Raw genomic sequence first — 13,426 nt, 5'->3', positions numbered from 1 at the left:
TGGACATGTGGAATATTTGTGTATAAGGAAGTGGCATTAATGGTTACAAGGATGGTTTCCGGGGGTAACAGATTGGGTAAGGATTCTAGGCGTTCGAGAAAGTGGTTGGTGTCTTTGATGAAGGATGGGAGACTGCATGTAATGGGTTGAAGGTGTTGATCTACGTAGGCAGAGATACGTTCTGTGGGGGCTTGGTAACCACCTAAAATAGGGCAGCTGGGATGATTGGGTTTGTGAATTTTAGGAAGAAGGTAGAAGGTAGGGGTGCGGGGTGTCGGTGGGGTCAGGAGGTTGATGGAGTCAGGTGAAAGGTTTTGTAGGGGGCCTAAGGTTCTGAGGATTCCTTGAAGCTCCGCCTGGACATCAGGAATGGGATTACCTTGGCAAACTTTTTATGTGGTGTAGTCTGAAAGCTGTCACAGTCCCTCAGCCACATACTCCCGACGATCAAGTACCACGGTCGTGGAACCCTTGTCCGCCGGAAGAATGACGATGGATTGGTCAGCCTTCAGATCATAGATAGCCTGGGCTTCAGCAGTGGTGATGTTGGGAGTAGGATTAAGGTTTTTTAAGAAGGATTGAGAGGCAAGGCTGGAAGTCAGAAATTCCTGGAAGATTTGGAGAGGGTGATTTTGAGAAAGAGGAGGTGGGTCCCACTGTGACGGAGGGGCTGTTTGGTTGATACTCAATCTCCCACTTCCAGCTCCACTCCCTCCAAAACCTCAAAATTCCAATCAACACAATCTGGAACCACAACACCCTAATTCAGTAGTTAACCTTTCCTCCAAACCTCTCTCTCAATCCGAAACCTCTGTCCTCTCACCTTCAGCCCCACTCCCAGATTCAACAGCCCCATTGTAGCTGGTTACCAAGCCCCCACAGAACGTATCTCTGCCTACGTAGAGCAACACCTTCAACCCATTACATGCAGTCCCCATCCTTCATCAAAGACACCAACCACTTCATCGAACGCCTGGAATCCTTACCCAATCTGTTACCCCCGGAAACCATCCTTGTAACCATTGATGCCACTTCCTTATACACAAATATTCCGCATGTCCAGGGCCTCGCTGCGATGGAGCACTTCCTTTCATGCCAATCACATGCCATCCTACCTAAAACCTCTTTCCTCATTACCTTAGCCAGCTTCATCCTGACCCACAACTTCTTCACTTTTGAAGGCCAGACATACCAACAATTAAAGGGAACAGCCATGGGTACCAGGATGGCCCCCCTCGTACGCCAACCTATTCGTGGGTCGCTTAGAGGAAGCCTTCTTGGTTACCCAGGCCTGCCAACCCAAAGTTTGGTACAGATTTATTGATGACATCTTCATGATCTGGACTCACAGTGAAGAAGAACTCCAGAATTTCCTCTACAACCTCAACTCCTTTGGTTCCATCAGATTCACCTGGTCCTACTCCAAATCCCATGCCACTTTCCTTGACGTTGACCTCCATCTGTCCAATGGCCAGCTTCACATGTCCGTCCACATCAAACCCACCAACAAGCAACAGTACCTCCATTATGACAGCTGCCACCCATTCCACATCAAACGGTCCCTTCCCTACAGCCTAGGTCTTCGTGGAAAATGAATCTGCTCCAGTCCAGAATCCCTGAAGCATTACACCAACAACCTGATAACAGCTTTTGCATCCCGCAACTACCCTCCCGACCTGGTACAGAAGCAAATAACCAGAGCCACTTCCTCACCCCCTCAAACCCAGAACCTCCCACAGAAGAACCCCAAAAGTGCCCCACTTGTGACAGGATACTTTCCGGGACTGGATCAGACTCTGAATGTGGCTCTCCAGCAGGGATATGACTTCCTCAAATCCTGCCCTGAAATGAGATCCATCCTTCATGAAATCCTCCCCACTCCACCAAGAGTGTCTTTCCACCATCCACCTAACCTTTGTAACCTCTTAGTTCATCCCTTTGAAATCCCCAAACCACCTTCCGTACCCTCTGGCTCCTACCCTTGTAACCGCCCCCGGTGTAAAACCTGTCCCATGCACCCTCCCACCACCACCACCTGTCCAGTCCTGTAACCCGGAAGGTGTACACGATCAAAGGCAGAGCCACGTGTGAAAGCACCCACGTGATCTACCAACTGACCTGCCTACACTGTCACGCATTCTGTGTGGGAATGACCAGCAACAAACTGTCCATTCGCATGAATGGACACAGGCAGACAGTGTTTGTTGGTAATGAGGATCACCCTGTGGCTAAACATGCCTCGGTGCATGGCCAGCACATCTTGGCACAGTGTTACGCCGTCCGGGGTATCTGGATACTTCCCACTAACACCAACCTATCCGAACTCCGGAGATGGGAACTTGCCCTTCAGTATATCCTCTCTTCCCATTATCCACCAGGCCTCAATCTCCGCTAATTTCAAGTTGCCGCCACTCGTACCTCACCTGTCATTCAACAACATCTTTGCCGCTGCACTATATATATATATATATATATATATATATATATATATATATAGAGGGAAACATTCCACGTGGAAAAAATATATCTAAAAAGAAAGATGATGAGACTTACCAAACAAAAGTGCTGGCAGGTCGATATTGACACACAAACATACACACAAAATTCAAGCTTTCGCAACAAACGGTTGCTTCGTCAGGAAAGAGGGAAGGAGAGGGAAAGACGAAAGGATGTGGGTTTTAAGGGAGAGGGTAAGGAGTCATTCCAATCCCGGGAGCGGAAAGACTTACCTTAGGGGGAAAAAAAAGGACAGGTATACACAGACACAAGCAGTATATATATGTGTATATGCGGATGGATGTGTGTGTGTGTGTGTGTGTGTGTATACCTGTCCTTTTGTCCCCCTAAGGTAAGTCTTCCCGCTCCCGGGATTGGAATGACTCCTTACCCTCTCCCTTAAAACCCACATCCTTTCGTCTTTCCCTCTCCTTCCCTCTTTCCTGACGAAGCAACCGTTTGTTGCGAAACTTGAATTTTGTGTGTATGTTTGTGTGTCTATTGACCTGCCAGCGCTTTTGTTTGGTAAGTCTCATCATCTTTCTTTATATATATAGTTATAATAGAAGGAAATATTCCACGAAGGAAAAATATACTTAAAAACAAAGATGATGTGACTTACCAAATGAAAGTGCTGCCAGGTCGACAGACACACAAACGAACACAAACATACACACAAAATTCAAGCTTTCGCAACAAACTGTTGCCTCATCAGGAAAGAGGGAAGGAGAGGGAAAGACGAAAGGATGTGGGTTTTAAGGGAGAGGGTAAGGAGTCATTCCAGTCCCGGGAGCGGAAAGACTTACCTTAGGGGGAAAAAAGGGCGGGTATACACTCGCACACACACACACATATCCATCCACACATATACAGACACAAGCAGACATCGCAGACATCTATATATATATATATATATATATATATATAGACACACAAACATACACACAAAATTCTAGCTTTCGCAACCAACGGTTGCCTCGTCAGGAAAGAGGGAAGGAGAGGGAAAGACAAAAGGATTTGGGTTTTAAGGGAGAGGGTAAGGAGTCATTCCAATCCCGGGAGCAGAAAGACTTACCTTAGGGGGAAAAAAGGACAGGTATACACACACACACACACACACACACACACACACACACACACACACACACACATATCCATCCGCATATACACAGACACAAGCAGACATCTGCTGTCTGTAATTACACCAATAACCTGACCAGTGCTTTCCTCTCCCGCAACTATCCTGCAGACCTTGTCCACAAACAGATCTCCCGAGCAATACATTCCTCCCCGTCCAACAACAATGTTCCTACCCCCAGACCACACAGAAGCATCCCCCTTGTCACCCAATATTATCCTGGACTCGAAAACATCAACAAATTACTCCGCCATGGATATGACTTTCTCAAGTCAACCCCTGAAATGAGATCATCCCTTGACAAAATTCTCCCCACACCACCCAGAGTTGCCTTTCGTCGCCCCCCTAACCTCCGTAACATCCTTGTTAAACCCTACAATATTCCCAGACTACCTTCTCTACCCAGCAGTTCCTACCCCTGTAACCGACCCCGCTGCAAAACCTGCCCCATACATCCCCCCACAACCACCTACTCCAGCCCCGCTACTGGTAAAACATACACAATTCAAGGCAGGGCCACGTGTGAAACTACACATGTCATTTATCAACTGACATGCCTGCACTGCACAGCCTTTTACATCGGCATGACAACAACTAAACTGGCTGAGCGCATGAACGGACACAGACGAACTGTCCGCCTAGGAGATGCCCAATACCCAGTAGCGGAGCATGCCCTCCAGCATAATTCTAGGGACCTAGGAACCTGCTACACCGTATGTGCCATTTGGCTTCTCCCACCCAACACCAGTCCCTCTGAACTGCGGAGATGGGAACTTGCACTCCAACACATCCTTTCATCCCGCCATCCCCCTGGACTGAACCTATGTTAAACAACCTCACTCCCATTTACTCTTCAGTCTTCTCCTCTTTCCCTTTCCTCTTTAGCCATTCACGCATCTTTTCATCCTACATAGTTGTGTTTATCTTTATACCATATACCTCTTTACTTCTGTATGCATCCTCTTTGGTTTAAAGCTGGCACAGTATTTACAGTAGAATATCTTTGGCTTCCCTCTGACAACCATGCCTCCATCCTTGCTACCCTCCCTATTTTCCTTTCCCTGTTGCTTCATAGCCTGGGTTGTGAGTAACTGAATCTCCTTTCCCTTCTTCCCTTTCTTTCCCCTCTCTCCTCCCTGATGAAGGAACATTTGTTCCGAAAGCTAGGAATGTAAATTTTCGGTTCTGTTTTATGTGTATCTATCGGCTGTACTGAGCTGAGGTAAGTACTGGCCAGCCCCTCTATCTCTTTGTTAGTATTTGTTTCACATCTTTATATGAGATTTTCCATTAATCATTTATTATTGATATAGTACATCTAGACTTGCAGAACTGAATAAGTTGTATATATTTCAATTTTAGAGTTAGAACATTTGTAGAAAACCACTCTATAATACTTTTAAGAACATTATTTACCAGTTTTTCTGTTGCTGTATGGATGTCTGGGGTGATTACAATACTAGTGCCATATGCAAAAAGAACTAATTCTGCTTGTATAGATAGAAGACCCGCCTGATAGCCTCATGTTAGCACACTGTTCCTGGGATTCAGGGATTTGTGCTGGCCTCAGATCAAATCTGTCCAGTGGATTAATGGGCTGGTGCACTTGCCAGGCTGGATGTGGTTTTTAGGTGGTTTCCCCACATCCGACTATGGGATTAGTGGGCTAGCACCCACGTTGTGCCTCAGTTACACAATTCGCAAACACATTCAAAATGTTCTCACATTTTCATAATGGATAAGACTAAACACCGACATATGAGGTACTCAAATTCTGTCTTTCGAGAGGGTGCTGTAAGAAAAACATGCAGTGCTCAACCACAGTCACTACACAGGAAAGGCATCCGTCGTCCTCTACCACTGATACTGCAAATCCTGATTAATGTAGATCCTATGAGGATGTGGGATAAGGCCAGGAAAAAGAAGGAGAATAAACAATATTTTAAACGGAAGGTTATTTAAATATATGAGAAACAACATGGATGTAAGATTGAGCCTTATGTAACTCCATAAAAGATTTCTCCTAGTTAGAAGTCCCTCCCCTGCTTACACTGGATGAAAGAACAACTTTCTGCATTGTTTTGGTTAATACCACAGTTTATCTTGGTGAATATTGTGATTCACACAGTCAAATGCCTTAGATAGGTCATAGAAAATATCAGCCAGTGCTATTTTGTTATTTAATGCTTGTACAATATGTAAACAGCATTCGCAGTTTAGCAGCTCTTCTGAAAACCAAACTGATTTACTGAGTATATTATTTTTGCTAAGGAGGGTTACTATTCTAGACTACACTACCTTCTCAAAAAAATTTGAAAATGATGTTATTAGTGAAATGGGAAATCCAACCTGACTTACTGAGAATATTATTTTTGCTAAGGTGGGTTACAATTGTAGACTACACTACCTTCTCAAAAAAATTGAAAATGATGTTATTAGTGAAATGGAGTGGTAGTTATTAACATATCTCCCATCAGCTTTCTTATAGAGTTGTTTAATATTGGCATATTTCAATCTCTCTGGAAAAATCCCTTTGTTAGTGATGCATTACTTGTACATATTTCACAAACTACGGCTCTTATTGTATGGGAACAAGTCTTTAGTTCTATGCTGGAAATACCATCAAATCCAGATGAGCTATTTTTGAAAGAGCATATAATTCACTTAATTCCAGAAAAAGTGGGTGAGACACTCGTATTGAATTTTATATGAGCTGCTTTTTCAACATTCTGCTATTAATTTCTCTCTTGAGCTGCTTTTCCATATATTTCAAACTATGTTTAAGAAGTGATTTTAAAGATACCTACTACTTTCAACTGATCACTTATAGCCCTTTGTATAACATACCAAGTCCTATCTGTGTACTGAGATTCTGTTTCGTTGAGTGCAACTTTTAAAGCTGTGTGTACACAGTGAGTGCAGCCAGAGTTGCGCCACTAGTCAGCCGGCAGCAGTGCCATAGCTGGCAGTGCTGGGCACTAGCTCACTTCCAGCAAAGGCAGTATGGTGGGCCAGGCATGACATCAGTGTCTGGAAACCATTGAGTATTTCAAATTGCATCGTATATATTGCACACGTTTGCAGTGGGAACCGTTATGAGCACAGGAGAGCACAAGGTCTCAAACAAAATTAAGCTACGAGAGACATTTTAATTGGCAAATTAATAAACACAGGTACCCTGACAGCATGGCAGTAACTGTTGGCAGCAATTACTTTTCATCCCACACACCATTTAGATGTCAAGCTTCATTATTTTATTTTTTATGTTAAATTTGCATAGTTCTGCCCATCATTTAAATTTCATTGAGGAGGCATGAAGTCTGTTAACAGCAATGGAGAAAGAGAAGACATAATCCCATACAAATTATGTACCATTCATAATTGTACCATTAATCGTAAACGTTCTGAGAGAATAAACGCTTCTAATCATTGCAAGCACAAATTGTAAATATTTAAACTTTGACTTGAAGACAAAGTATAGCATCTAAAAATTATTATTGATTATGTTTATAGTATGAAATTTTAGCCTGCAGCTAATGGTGCAAACAGAATTGAATCAAACCTGTGTATCAAAAGTTGTATAAAAGGACTGATGATCATATGAGGCCCTTATGTGACATCTCAACGTGTGCGCTTTTTGTGCGTGAGGGTGCCAATGCTTGGAGAAGGGCTAAAGTTTTCTGGATGAGGTGATTTTGGTTTGTGGGGCACTCAACAGTGTGGTTATCACTGCCTGTACAAATTCCCAATCTTTTCACAGTCCATTCTCACCATTTTCCCGAATGATGAGGACAACACAAACACCCAGTCCCCGGGTGTCTCTGACCTGGCCAGGAATCGAAACCAGGACCCTATGATCCAGAGGCAGCAATGTTAACCACTAGATCTTGAGCTGTGGACAAGTTTGTGGAGGGAATGACTGCATCTTTGGAGGGTTGATGGCCACGTTCCTCAAGGTCACTCAGTACAGAGAGGCAGCAGACACAGTGACGGAGGTAGTGCCTGCTTGGGCGTGAATGATGGTACAGTTGCATTCGTTAGGTGTTTGAAATAGTTCACATTCTCTGGAATTTAGAAATATTCCCATAATGTTCAGGCTATGATTATTTTGTACAGAGTTGGACTTAGTCTCAAATAGAGTTTGGGCATTTTATTTAAATGTCATAATTAATTGGCATTTAGGACAGTGAATTGTTGTGTCGATTGGCCAGTTTATTGTTGAGGATAGTTCAGTAATTTTATAGCTGTGAACAGTCTTTATAGAGGGAGTTGCTGACCACTATATTGGGGGCTCAAGCCATTTTATTACTTTAGGCTAACAACTTGGGTTGATCACCAGTCAAAAGTTTAGTGAGTGATTATTGGGACAGCAAGTTATTTTGCTAAAATTTAATCATTGGCATTTGGGTATGTGATTTTTTTTTTTTTTTTAGTGGCACCAATGTCCAACGTAGTAGGTGTCAGAGTTCCAACTAGTTATCAGTAACTATTTTATTGTTAATGTAAAGTGACTGAATTTTGGGAAGAAGAGGTCTGCCCCTAGACACAGAGCGCCAGTGATTTACAAGGTTTAGCAGCTTGTACCCTCCATTTAGATCAATAATGATGTTATCCTGTTCTATGTCCTATTGTCCTGTCATGTTTCATATACTGTGAGCATGTTCCTCGATTTTTTAATAATCTTCCTTAATAATTTTGGCTACTTTTTGTAGTTTTCAAATAATGCAGGATCTTTACTTGTTCTTACCAACAGATATAATTCCCTTTTCTTTTCACAAGATGCTTTAATCCCTCTTGTACAGGTGTGATCAAATAGTGTCTTTTTGTTTTGAGCTCTATGAAAGAAAATAGTGTCAATTAGAGTCCTATTGTCGTTTCCACCCTTTTTGAAAAGTTAGTTACTGAGATCAAAGACTAGGATCCAAATAAGGCTGCCAGACAATTTTTCCTATCAGAGTCATTTAGAAACTCTGCATTAAAACCACCACAGACTATTAACTGCTTGTTGATGTCGGACAGATAGCACAGTAAGGAATCCATATGCCCCATAAATAGGACAAAATTTCTCATGGGATGTACACATTTGTAATAGAAATGAACTGTTTTTCAGTAGTAATTTACATACATAGACCTCTATAAAATCTAGTTTGTTCAACATTTTTGAACTTGTGTTCTGTCTTAACACTTCCAGTCCCTCTGGCTACAATTTGTACATTAACTTTTATTTTATCTTTGCTGCAACACAAGTGTTTTTCCCAGTGGAAACCTAGGTATACATTTGTGGATGTTCAACCTATAACCTTGCGCAAGTGCTGTCAACTGTTGGGCATCACTCTGAAAATATCAGCAAGTCAATGCAGCAGTGCTCAAGTCGCTCGTGACCACAAGAATACATAGATGTGTTTGGTTTGCTATATTCTACTGTACAATTGAATATTGTTATTGTTATTTTGCATGATAATAATTGAATGATCATGTTACTATTAATTACAATAAAGAATTTTTTGTAACTAATTATTTCAGTCCATAAAATGAAGCCATGTTTAAAGTTTAGAGAATATGGTTTGAAAACAAATACATATGTTTGGAGAAATCTTGCATCTAAAATCATTAAAAATATCACCTGAGAGCATTACCACTAAAATTTTTTTCTTCCTTCCCCCCACCCCCAAAAAGGTCAGGTCTCTAAGAGTTAATATATAAGGAGCAGTTAAATGAAAATAAGACAGATGAAAGAAATTGGCCAAGTGCAAGCAAGACTTACGCACTGAAGGTTCCATGTTGTTGTTGTTGTTGTTGTTGTTGTGGTCTTTAGTCCTGAGACTGGTTTGATGCAGCTCTCCATGCTACTCTATCCTGTGCAAGCTTCTTCATCTCCCAGTACTTACTGCAACCTATGTCCTTCTGAATCTGCTTAGTGTATTCATCTCTTGGTCTCACTCTATGATTTCCAGTATGAGACAAGATGGTCAGTGCCTTCATGGAAAATTTTTTTTCATTGCTTACAGAACCATGACTATTCAGGTGTGCACCACATTTTGCGTAGCTAATTGATGGCCATATATGTCTTTCTTTAGGGCTCTAAAAATATGGAAATCACCTCTGGAGAGAAATCAGAACTGTATGGAGGATGTGCAAGAGCTTCCCAGCAAAACTTCTGCAGTGTAATCAAAACAACAGGTACAGCAGTTCTGGGAAATCCATTCTGACCTTTTTCTTTGACTGCAAGGGCCTGCTGCTCATTGAACTTTTGGAACTCAGAACCACATCAACACACGGCAGTGCATGGACAGTTTGCAAAAATTGTGGTGCGCCATCAAGCCTGAACATCAAGTTATGTTGACGGTCAGCATCATTCTGTTGCAGGATAATGCTCGCCTACGTGTTACTAAGGTTGTTTTGACTATGCTGCAAAAGTTTTGTTGGGAAGCCCTTATACAACCACCATACAGTCCATGCAAGTTTCATAGTTTTTTAGCCCTGAAGAAAGACATTAATGGCCGTTGATTTGCTTCAGACAAAGAGGTGAACGCCTGGGTACGATCATGGTGCCACAGGGAGCCACAAACATTTTTCCATAAAGGCACTGAGCATCTTGTCTCACAGTGGTTTAAATGTATTAACAGTTATGGTGGTTACTTTTGAAACAATAAGCAATTTACCTACTTTTCTGTCTATCTCGTTTTCATCTGCCTGTCTCTTTGTAACAACTGCTCCATCCCATATTAGTTCCTCATGAGTAAGATGTAATCTTTTACGTTTAACTTATTTAACCTCGGGGTTATCTGGTGTTCAAATAGGTACAGGATATCAGTCTTTTGAAAGTGCTCTATATTTTCCAGACAAGAAATTCTACCTTATAACTCAATCTTCTGATTCTGATTAAATAAGCTAACCTTACTTTCCTGCACATTCTAAAGCATTTTGTGGGGCTCTCCTGTTATTTTAACATTTTTGACAATGGTGTGTGTAGCAGAGGCACGCACTGAGCCTGCGCAGCCCACACAGGACTGTAGCCGTGAATGCTGGGTGAAACTCGACTCGTGTTGCTCAGTCAGCCAGTCAAGCTGCACTGAGGCCCACCAGGCAATGCCCTGTCAGGACCCGAATGGGTGTCCATGCAGCTTGGCTGCTTGTGAAGAGCACACCTATTAGGCAACACATTGTTGCATCTCTGTGGCCCGTTTGCAAGCAGTTGTTTTTTCATCACACAGTATTTATCGACACATTACTACACCTCTGGTCTTATATTAAAATAACTGATGGCTGTAACATCAGCAACAAGATGTTAATTCAAACCTCCACAACTGCTTGTAATTATTAAATCAACTTATTGTTAGGTGGATGTGAAAAACGTTTGTGCTTTACGATGCAGTGAAAATAGTCAATTTTATTAATGTTCGTCCTACCATCCTATTGATTAGTGAATTTTTGTAACACTAACCTAGGTATTTGACTAACACAGATGTAAGATGTATCTAAAAAGATGATGAGACTTACCAAACAAAAGCACTGGCAGGTCGATAGACACACAAACATACACACAAAATTCAAGCTTTCGCAACAAATGGTTGCTTCGTCAGGAAAGAGGGAAGGCGAGGGAAAGACGAAAGGATGTGGGTTTTAAGGGAGAGGTTAAGGAGTCATTCCAATCCCGGGAGCGGAAAGACTTACCTTAGGGGGAAAAAAGGACAGGTATACACTCGCGCACACACACACACATATCCATCCACATATACACATATATATACTGCTTGTGTCTGTGTATTTGCGGATGGATATGTGTGTGTGTGTGCGCGAGTGTATACCTGTCCTTTTTTCCCCCTAAGGTAAGTCTTTCCGCTCCCGGGATTGGAATGACTCCTTACCCTCTCCCTTAAAACCCACATCCTTTCGTCTTTCCCTCTTTCCTGACGAAGCAACCGTTTGTTGCGAAAGCTTGAATTTTGTGTGTATGTTTGTGTTTGTTTGTGTGTCTATCGACCTGCCAGCGCTTTTGTTTGGTAAGTCTCATCATCTTTCTTTTTAGATATATTTTTCCCACGTGGAATGTTTCCCTCTATTATATACAGATGTAAGATGGTTATATCACAGCACAACTGTTCTTGTATTGTAAGACATTATCTTTTTCTCACCGGATACACCTTTCCCTAGGCAAGTCTGGCTTCTGACTGTAGCTTATTTCACAGAAATTTTGTTAAAAAATCAACAGTTGAAATTTGTTACTTCACAGACCAAACACAAACCTGTGTAATGTGCAAGGCTGTATGAATCATTCATTAAAGTCCTTGCAGTTTGGGAAATCTGCCTAAATTTCAATCAAATTGAGTGCTTCAATACCCTTCATAATTTCCAAGTAGAAATTCATCTTACTTCAGACAAAAATGTCAAGAATAAAATTAAGAAACATCTGAAGGGATTTGCAAAAATTTCAAACATTATTTACCTGCTCTGTCTAGTAATAACAACTAGATACAAGATCACTTGGAAAAGACAATAATTTTGGAACCCACATGTACTGTAAATTTAAACGAGCAGCTACTTGAAACTTCCAGGGTCTAAGTTACAGAAAATAAATATTAGTCACTGATAAGTTCCTGGCTAAGCTTAAAGATGGAGTTTCCAATGCTATCAAACAAAGCGGTAACAAGAGTATTACCCATCTCGTCCACATAACAGTGCAGAAAGGCTTTTCCTTCTTACACGTGTATAAAAGATAAATCCTGAAACAAACTTCACAGCGAAAGTAATTTGAAACTGTCTTTACCATATGTGATACCTGATTTCAAAGTTATGTCATGTACAAAGCAGGCAGATACTCCGCAGTGAATTCTGAGGAAGGGTTGAGCCAGCCAGCTCCATAATGAAAACTTTTAAATTCACAGAAAAATGTAAAATACATTAATATTGCATACTGGACCTACCCATTGTGCATAAGGTTCATCAGCCCTTTGGATGTGGTGCAGGTGAAATGTAAAGTGTTATAAAAGCATTGGGGCTATAAACCCCGATACCAAACAAGCTGCGGACCTCGACAGCACATTGCAGCTTGCGCACTCTGTTGCTGGTACAGTTGAGCTCCACTACCCTCAATGTGGGCAACAGGAGGGAGCGGTCTGCTGCATCCGGGCTCTGGCAGGTAAATGTGGCACGATGCACGGCTCTGGTGTGTAGCCCTGACAACATAAGAAAGATATCCCTCAACACAAGAAACCACAGGGATCTTACTTTGGTTGACAGTGGCCGCCAACATTTCCTGCAGAAGCTCGGCCAACCTTTCTTACTCAGGTGTAGGCCATGATTAGTACATCCTCATCTCTCAATTGCAGCAACAGGCACTGCACTCATCTGAGATTTCATTTCAGTCAACAGCAGCCTGCACAACAGCAGCTCAAAGCAGTGTAAACCCAGGACTGACACGGTGTTGTAGGACATCCACAAACTCACACTTGTGTGTGAAGTTGATACTCCTATTCCATTCAGGTCACCCCTAATGCTATAATTTCTCTCTTTTAGCCAGGCTGTCTTCTGCTCCACCTAATACGATCAACTGAACCTCTTTGTCAAGATACTTACAATTCACTATTTCCTCTGTCACCTGGTTAAGACTAGCACTTGGTTTCAAAATATGGGGTGATTATAATTAAACTTTTGCTATTTGTGCCAGTGTAGATGGAAAACTACAAACCATATAGGTATCTAACTATACAGGAATTGTTGATCGTTTGTTTTGTTTTAGGGTGCAAAAAACAACTGAGGTCATACACACCCAAGTCAAAACTATAGAACACA

This window comes from Schistocerca cancellata, chromosome 3, assembly GCF_023864275.1.
Source record: "Schistocerca cancellata isolate TAMUIC-IGC-003103 chromosome 3, iqSchCanc2.1, whole genome shotgun sequence".
NCBI classification, from domain to species: Eukaryota; Metazoa; Arthropoda; class Insecta; order Orthoptera; family Acrididae; genus Schistocerca; species Schistocerca cancellata.
The sequence above is the reverse complement of the archived record's forward strand: the minus strand, read 5'-3'. Positions refer to the sequence as shown.